Genomic DNA, 8,315 nt, shown 5'->3' on the forward strand with positions numbered 1-8,315 from the left:
AATTGTCATGTTACACAGTTATGTCCACAACCAGATGGACACCAGCTGTTAGTACTGAACCATTCCTTCAAATGAGACATGTGGCCACCATGACCACACACCTCACACATTGAGTATAATCCTTTAACAGGAGCATGACTAAGAGGGAGAGAGAGAGGAAGAAAAAAGAAAAAACAAATTAAAACAAAGAGCTTAGCACTAATAAAAAATAAAAACTTCAAAAAGAAGTTTCGGTATCTTCTCTCACTTCAGTAATTTGGAAATTCATAAAACATCTAATTTTGATTGGAATCAGTTTAAATTTATATGCAACAAAAGGACATGTACAATGTATAATAATTATACATAGGAAATGCAATAAAATTTGAAAACTCTCTTGCCATTTTTGATGAAATTTGGCCAATGACCTACAGGGATTAGGCTCCAGAATGAGATCAATAGATTCTAATGACTTCTGTAGAGCCACATCTGAAGCTTGCCTCACCCTAACCTAACTTATTCATTCTATCTTATTTGTTATTATTTTCCATTATTATGCTCTTTATTTTCTCATTTCCTAACCTCCTATGTATCCTTGCCTTATATTTATCTTTTAAAAATGTTTACTTAAGGGCTCAGTTCCCTCCTACACTCTACTATAGTACAGGAACTTTGGTCCAATTTTTGAGAAACTTTAAAAATTCGTAAAAAATCCAAACTCAAATGGATTTAGCTCAAACTTTCTATGCAACATAAATACATGTATATTTATCAGAAAATGTAATAAAAATGGATGATTCTCTTCTTGTCATTTTTGATGAAATTTGGCCAATGACCATTGTACACAACAGGGCGCTGGGAAATAGAATGGAAAAAATATTAAAGAAATCAAATATATCAATATCAGTAATAGTTGAAGAATTAAGATACTATAACATTACATTATGGAAAGATATACATACATATTTAAGAAGTAAAAGAATTCCATCGGGGGCGTTAATGTGTATGTATGTAAATTATAGAACATATAATAAAAGAATAGTATTATCATTAGAAAATAGAATGATGTTGTATGTGTTATTAAATAACATGGATGAACATATGTTATTTGACAAAATAAATTCACCATTATATATATTCATGAGATTATTTCAATTAATAAGCCCATTACAACCGTTTGTGTTAAGAAGATATCACTTATCTGAAGAAGTAGTAAAAAAATATGATAAATTTTATAATGAATGGGTAAATTCGGTAATCTCTGAAAATGAATTAAAAAAATATGTCCTCTGATCCACTAGTGTCATCATTTATTCATGATCATCTCATTAATTAAAAGGAAATTGCTTCTTATTATAATCATGAGCTTCTTTAATTTCTTTCAAACCTTCATTAAGTCTCTTATCCTGGCACGCTAAATTATCTTTATAAAATTGAATTAATTTATTAGTATCAAGTGCAGAAGGAGCAGTATAAGAAGGAGTGTTCCTATTAATTTTATCAACTTTAAAACCATTTCCTCTAATAAAATTATAGTACAGGGACTTTGACCCGATTTTTGAGAAACTTAAAAAATTCGTAAAAAAATCCAAACTTGATTGGACTTAGCTCAAACTTTCTACGCAACATAAATACATGTATATTCATCAGAAAATGTAATAAAAATGGAGTATTCTCTCCTCGTCAATTTTGATAAAATTTGGCCAATGACCATGTACTATAGTACAGGGACTTTGACCCAATTTTTGAGAAACTTAAAAAATTCGTAAAAAATCCAAACTTGATTGGACTTAGCTCAAACTTTCTACGCAACATAAATACATGTATATTTATCAGAAAATGTAATAAAAATGGAGAATTCTCTCCTTGTCAATTTGGATGAAATTTGGCCAATGACCATGTACTATAGTACAGGGACTTTGACCTGGTTTTTGAGAAACTTTAAAATTCGTAAAAAAATCCAAACTAGATCGGATTTTGCTCAAACTTTCTACGTAACATAAGTACATGTATATGCATTAGGAAAAAAATATAAAAATGAAGAATTCTTTTCTTGCCATTTTTGATAAAATTTGGCCAACAATCATGTACTATAGTACATGGTTGTACAGGAACTTTGGCCCAATTTCTGAGAAACTTTTAAAATTCGTAAAAAAATCCAAATTAGTCAACATAAGAACATGTATATGCATTAGATAATTTTTTCTAGTATTATACAATATTCAATGAAATACTACTCCTCAAAATCTTGAAAGAAATTCTAATTTCTATTACAATTACTACTATTACTACTGCCACATTTCTGATACACAGCATGATTGTCCTTCACTTACCACACAGAGCAGATATTAAGTCTACCCTCACATTTCTGACACATTATATTAGCAGGTGGGATGGGCTTATTACACCGACCACACCCAATATTATACAGTGTTGAACTCTATAGTATGAGAAAATAAGCTTTAATTAATACAGTAATATAGTAATCATCATTTTTACCTGACTAATTTCTTTTATTTGCTTATTAAATAAGAGGACAGTTCTTGGTAATATAAACAGCTTCATTTAATAACTGATACTGTGTCAATAAATCTAATAAAGACATTAAAAGTAAAACGTTATACATTATAAGAAACAAAATGACTGACAATCAGACATCCAGGCTACTTATAGTCCTTTCCCACACTAATAATTGTGCTGTGCTCTATGACATGCATTATTATTGTCAACAATGGGATTAACTGTCTTTCACTGTATGCCACTTAAAGGGCACAGACATCACATACAAACAACTATTAATGTATCACAACAACATTAACTTAAAAAACTAGCAGATTTTTAGAATAGGCACTCATACACTGTAATTGAAAAATTTGTGATCAACACTCTAGAATAAGTAATTAATTTTATTTGCACAATAGAATTGGTAGTAAAATTACACAATAGTAAATAGCACAACATTATTTATATGCACAACACAATTGGTAGTATAGTAAATAGCTCAAATAAAGTAAAAATGAAGCACCATGGTGCGTGGACTCGCCTGCTGAGATTCACCCGAGAGATAATGTGTTACTTGTACTGCTCCCATCATTATATTATGTATATAAGCAACTTGATATTTGAAAAAAGGATAATAGATTTTGACAAAGTGCAACAATGCAATTAGCCAATTACTGCACTGATCCATAAAATAAATTATAGGTGTGGTCAGCACCTAGCAGTGCAGTGCAGATAAACATGGCACGTGGGTAGGAGAAAGAAGAAAAGCTGAAATTTATTTTAGCATCTGAAGCTCTATTCAAAGAAAGAGTAAGCACAAAAAATTTGCCTAGATATTTAAAAGAGACTGAGATAGTTTGGTTGCTCTTGATTTCCCCAGTGCTGCCTGAAAATTTTTCGAAGAGGCTAAATCACAAACTTTGAGCAACTGTAACTCCCAAATAAAAAAGAGATTAGAAAAATTCCCACATATTTTTTAATCTAGGTACTTTTATCTACCTATCAATGCTAACCTTGACCAAATAGAGTGAAACACAAAGATTTGGCTAGGAAAAGTGGTATATTCTTGAAAATATTCAGCTTTTGCTACCACGGATTGCTATAAAAATACAACGGAGCTAAATAAATTATCTTTTTCTCAAAGCTTAAAAAGAATTATAACTCAGGAGAGCTCAGTAAAAAAGATATTGACTAGGAATTAACAGGAATTTTCGTGACAGAATGACAACCCAACTGCATAGTACCCGCCTACGCAAGCGTGGCAAGTCCAATTAAAGCAATCAATTCTGTAAAAATAATACTTTGTGTACTTAGATATAAAAGCTCAACAGTTTAAAATCACACACTGACTTAAAATACAAATAGTCTCACTGACCAATATATGAATGAAACCATTGAAGTAATGTTACTTCAGGTATCAGTTTACTGACCCTCTCACCAAACACAAGAATAATAGTAACACTCATCTGAACATCACCCTGTAATAACAATAATCAATAACAAAAATTATTATCTTCATTCTAATCAATATTTTGCCTATTATAATTTGTCACACCTTCCCAGCATAATGCTTCAATACTTCAGCTACTTGAGGGGAGAAGTCCCAGGTAGGTGGAGTCCAGCCCTAAGGTTAATATAAATGAACAGTGATGTCATAATGATGTGGTACTGGAATGAATTGTTTGGGGAAGTTGAGAGTGTGTTGTGAGGAGTGACGACCACTGGAGGCATGAGATATACCACCACTAGAAGAGGGAGGGAGGAATAAAAGCAGAAGAGAACAGTATTAACTTAAATGCAATCTCTCCTCTCTTCTCTTTTTCTCTCTTGTCATATAACAATCATGACTTTAAAATATTAAACAAAATGGCTCAATACCATATTCCATGTATGTATGGTTATATGTACATGTACATGTACGTGTGCATGTACAGTAATATACATGTGTGTCACTGTGTACAAGACTACATGTGTGTACCTGTGACTACTGCCAATATCAAATTCAGGTAATTCAAGTGAATGACTAGCAATCTCTTGTCGTAATTGAAAAGGTTCTTTAGGTAACTACTCAATACATAGATACATTATCTCAATAATCAGCTACTCACCTCAAACTCCTGGTGAGTGTGACTAGCACTTTCACTGGTACTACTGTCAGAATCATTCTCATTATATTACGACATTAGCAACTACATGTACTAGTATAAATTATTATAGCAACTCCCAAAGCACATGTAAATTTGTGCCTACTCCGCTGCTCCAGACTCCAGTGTGTGTGTGTGTGACTGTGTGTATAGTCTCGCTGGCCAGGCCATTCCTCAGCTGACAGTCATTGGGGTGGACTGTAGGCTGGGGTCTACGAGACTAGTCTGGGCCCAGTGAGACTAGTGTGTGTGTGTGTGCACATGCCTCCAGTGATATCTTGTGATTAATCATCAAGACCTGATTCACCTTCATTAGAATGAGACACTAAAAGAGAGATTGGGAAGGAAATAATAATGGATGGGACAGACTAACAACAAAAAGAGAAGACCAAAATTAATAATAACTATAAACAACATTGCAAGTTGGTTATCATTATCAATAGCATTAAAAAATATCTGAGCAATAAAATGCCAGTGCTCACATGGACACTGGCTATGCAGAAAGGGGTGAGAGTCTGGTCAGCAGTCACCACTGCACTATATGTAGTCAACATGTATATGCATCTGCAGTGAATTGCAGGTTGCTTGCTACTAACACATGTCATGTGACCAGGAAGTGATGTGTAGTAAAGAAATTGGGTCAATTCAAGCAACCATATGTACATGCCTGTGATGACTATAGGAGTAGCCACACCCCTCTACTATAAATAGTACATGTACCGGTACATGTGTAGTGAACTGAATTGACACTATACTCTTGGTATTATGTAGTGTATGTACAATAATTCATGTATTACTATATTATGGTTACAATATGTTATTATGTGTATGAGTGCGCATGCTCAGAAGAGGAGCATGTGTGTGTGAGAGTCTCTGTCTTTTATTATCATCTTTTGCTGTTGTTCTCTCTGTTGTTTTGATTCAGTATAAAACAATTTACAAGTTGACACTTATTACACATGCAAGTTGCAATAACCATATTCAGGAGTGTTTTTAGAAGAGTCCAGTAAGTGTCAGTAACCAGTGTGAAGTAATCTTAGACAGTAGAGCAGCAACTGCAGATTGAACATGGCTGAAAGAGTTCCAATATTGGCATTTGAACCTCTAGATGATGATGGTAAGATTAAAACAATTACTGCCTAGCAATAATAGCATTCAATGGCAGCACTTTAAATGGAATTATAAAAAAGTAGAGTTACATCTCCAACATGTGGGCTGTTTTTCAGTGCTTAAAACACAAAAAATTGGGAAAGAAAGTAGCTGTAGAGTTGTGCAATATTAGTAAATTTTATGATCAATAAATTTATACAATTCAAATTTCAAAGCAGTATATTGTAGTTGTACCTAGTATTGCAAATTCAATATTGTTAATACTGATAAAAATATTACTAGCAATAGTCAATAATATTACTATCCCTTCCAACCATAAGTATAGATGTAATGTATCCCAGTGATATGTGAACCTCTCTCACTTTAATTAAATTTTCTTTGAGAGCAAGTAATAAAACAAATCAAATAAAAATTGTTAAATCACTAAATCTATAGAACAAAACACTTTTTTTTATTGTCATGGAAACAAGAGTTAAAAAACTGTATCAGCTAGAGAAAATGGTTCATCTATCAATGATCGATTGGCTTGGTATCAGTAATTAATTATACAATCATCCCACAAGAGAAAATATGTGGAGTTTGTGGATAAATACCCATGTTTATTATTGTGTACATGTGTAGTTATTAAACAAATATAGAAATAGAAACACAAAATGAGATTATTGATGATAACACTGCATAGTTTACTTAAAGAGCTATATATGGTATATTGGCCATTTCATAAACAAACATGGTATTTAGCCATTTATAAACATGGCCAGTTGTGGGCAAATGGCCATGTTAATGAATGCGTACATGTAGTCCTTAAACAAATATAGAAACACAGTTTATTCATGATAGCACAATAGATAACACAGTTCGTTATTTATTATTTTTGTGCACAAAATTAAATACATGCATTGTACATGTACATACATGTATTTATTACCAAGCGCTAGCGCTTGGTATGTAGGGTTGAGTTGGACGAGTGCCCCCCCCCCCAAAATGGCTGCCATCCCAGAAGCATTGAGCCTGCCACGGTGTAAATCTTCAGGAATTCTTTATAGCTTATCCGACAATCAACATTTCCTTTATAATTTTATTGAAACAGGTTAGTGTTATAAAAAGTAGCTAAAAACTTCCACAAGATAGTTTTACGGCAATGAATGCATGCATGCCTGCATGCACCAAATGTTCAGGTTTCTGTCCTTCTTCTTCTTCTTTTTCCACAGTTAAGGAAGAACTAGTCCTACAGTTTTTATCCTAGAAAGATAATTTTTGCACCATTCTATTGCACTTAAGGGACGCTAGTGCAGTGTGGTTTGGCATTTTGATTCTACAAAATGATTTCTCGTCGTTATTTTCAAGTACACAGTTGATTCACCAAGTGGTTGGACGCCATTTTGATGCAGCCAACTGCGCATGCTCAGTAATATTATAATGGCTGGAGCTGGAAGAGCCTTTTACATACAATTACTGAAGGTACTTACTGACTGATTTGTGATGAGATTAAGATGATGTGCGTGCCTAAAGACACGACTATCTACTGACACCACTCGCTTCAAGTGAGAGAAATTATTCTAAATGAACATCAATAATTTTATTTTTTTAGTTACTATGACTGCACTGACTTCTGTGTTTATGATTTATATATGTACTTCATTTTACTTAATCTCTTCAAGTAAAAGTAAGTATATAGACTAAATTGTTGGTTTTATACTGAGTATAGCATTCTATATGTTAAAGGGTGGGGCTTAAACGCCCTCTTCATGTCATAGATTTACTCTATTATCTATGCCCATGGCAGCTTGTGTCAGTAGTGGACCATGCCCTACTACAAACATGTATTATTATTTAAGCCACTCCAAATAGATTTGCTTATCCATTTTATGCCCACATGGTCCCCTATCACTATTTGTTATACTTTAAGTAATTTTACAGCTGCTAATATTCTTGATAATAAAACTGTAATTAATTACTATGGAAACTGATAGAGCATTGCTAGTCTCACGTAGCCAGACCACACACTCCGTGCCTCCGGGACTGTCTGGTCAACTGAGCATTCCTTCTTCATTCTGCCTCACCCAAAACCGGGTGAACCGGATGCGGTTACATGTGGTCTACTGACATAATGTCGGTCCGTATACTTACACGTACACTATCGGTAACCCTGCCATGTGAATCATCGTGGTATGGAGTCACAACAGGCACTCTCTCAGACTTAAAATTTACTCTAATTTCTATAAAACTTTACTCTTTTCTTCTTCTGCCTTCTTTCTGAGTGACAACAGCTTGTCCACGCTAGAGCAACAGCTGTGACAAGTATATGTCTTATCCCTGTCATTGCCTGCTTCATCTACGCCAAATAATGGGCTACCAAAGCTCTCTTCCGTTATAGTCGGTTTCAGTTGAGTTGCCCAAGCACCACCCCTTATAACTTTTTTATTACTAATGCTAGCAACCTGAAACTTAGTATAGTTGCATAACGGGTTCTTCCGAAAATCTGTAGCAATTTTTGAGTCTCTAGGCACTCTGGAAGGTTCTGAATGGGTTCTTCCGCTCTAGTTCAAAGGGAGCCGCCATGATGAATCATTACGTTCA

At 33.9% G+C, this 8,315-nt stretch overlaps 2 long non-coding RNA genes across 3 annotated transcripts; both read right to left on the reverse strand.

Moving 5' to 3' along the window:
- Positions 1-5: 5 nt before the first annotated feature.
- On the reverse strand, positions 6-2,500 carry LOC109582977 (uncharacterized). Its single transcript, XR_002185306.1, has 3 exons — positions 2,479-2,500; positions 2,313-2,419; positions 6-138 (listed from the first exon to the last, which is right to left on the reverse strand). It is a non-coding gene; the product is annotated as an uncharacterized LOC109582977 (long non-coding RNA).
- An 8-nt stretch (positions 2,501-2,508) lies between these two features.
- LOC109582976 (uncharacterized) lies at positions 2,509-8,103 on the reverse strand. Of its 2 annotated transcripts, XR_002185305.1 has the most exons (7): positions 7,969-8,103; positions 4,590-4,950; positions 4,460-4,545; positions 4,151-4,226; positions 4,037-4,105; positions 3,857-3,959; positions 2,509-2,571 (listed from the first exon to the last, which is right to left on the reverse strand). It is a non-coding gene; the product is annotated as an uncharacterized LOC109582976 (long non-coding RNA). The 2 variants fall into 2 exon arrangements; XR_002185304.1 differs by lacking the exon at positions 7,969-8,103 and having other exon boundaries at positions 4,590-6,710.
- Between the last annotated feature and the right edge of the window lie 212 nt (positions 8,104-8,315).

This window comes from Amphimedon queenslandica, unplaced genomic scaffold, assembly GCF_000090795.2.
Source record: "Amphimedon queenslandica unplaced genomic scaffold, v1.1 AMPQUscaffold_13341, whole genome shotgun sequence".
NCBI classification, from domain to species: Eukaryota; Metazoa; Porifera; class Demospongiae; order Haplosclerida; family Niphatidae; genus Amphimedon; species Amphimedon queenslandica.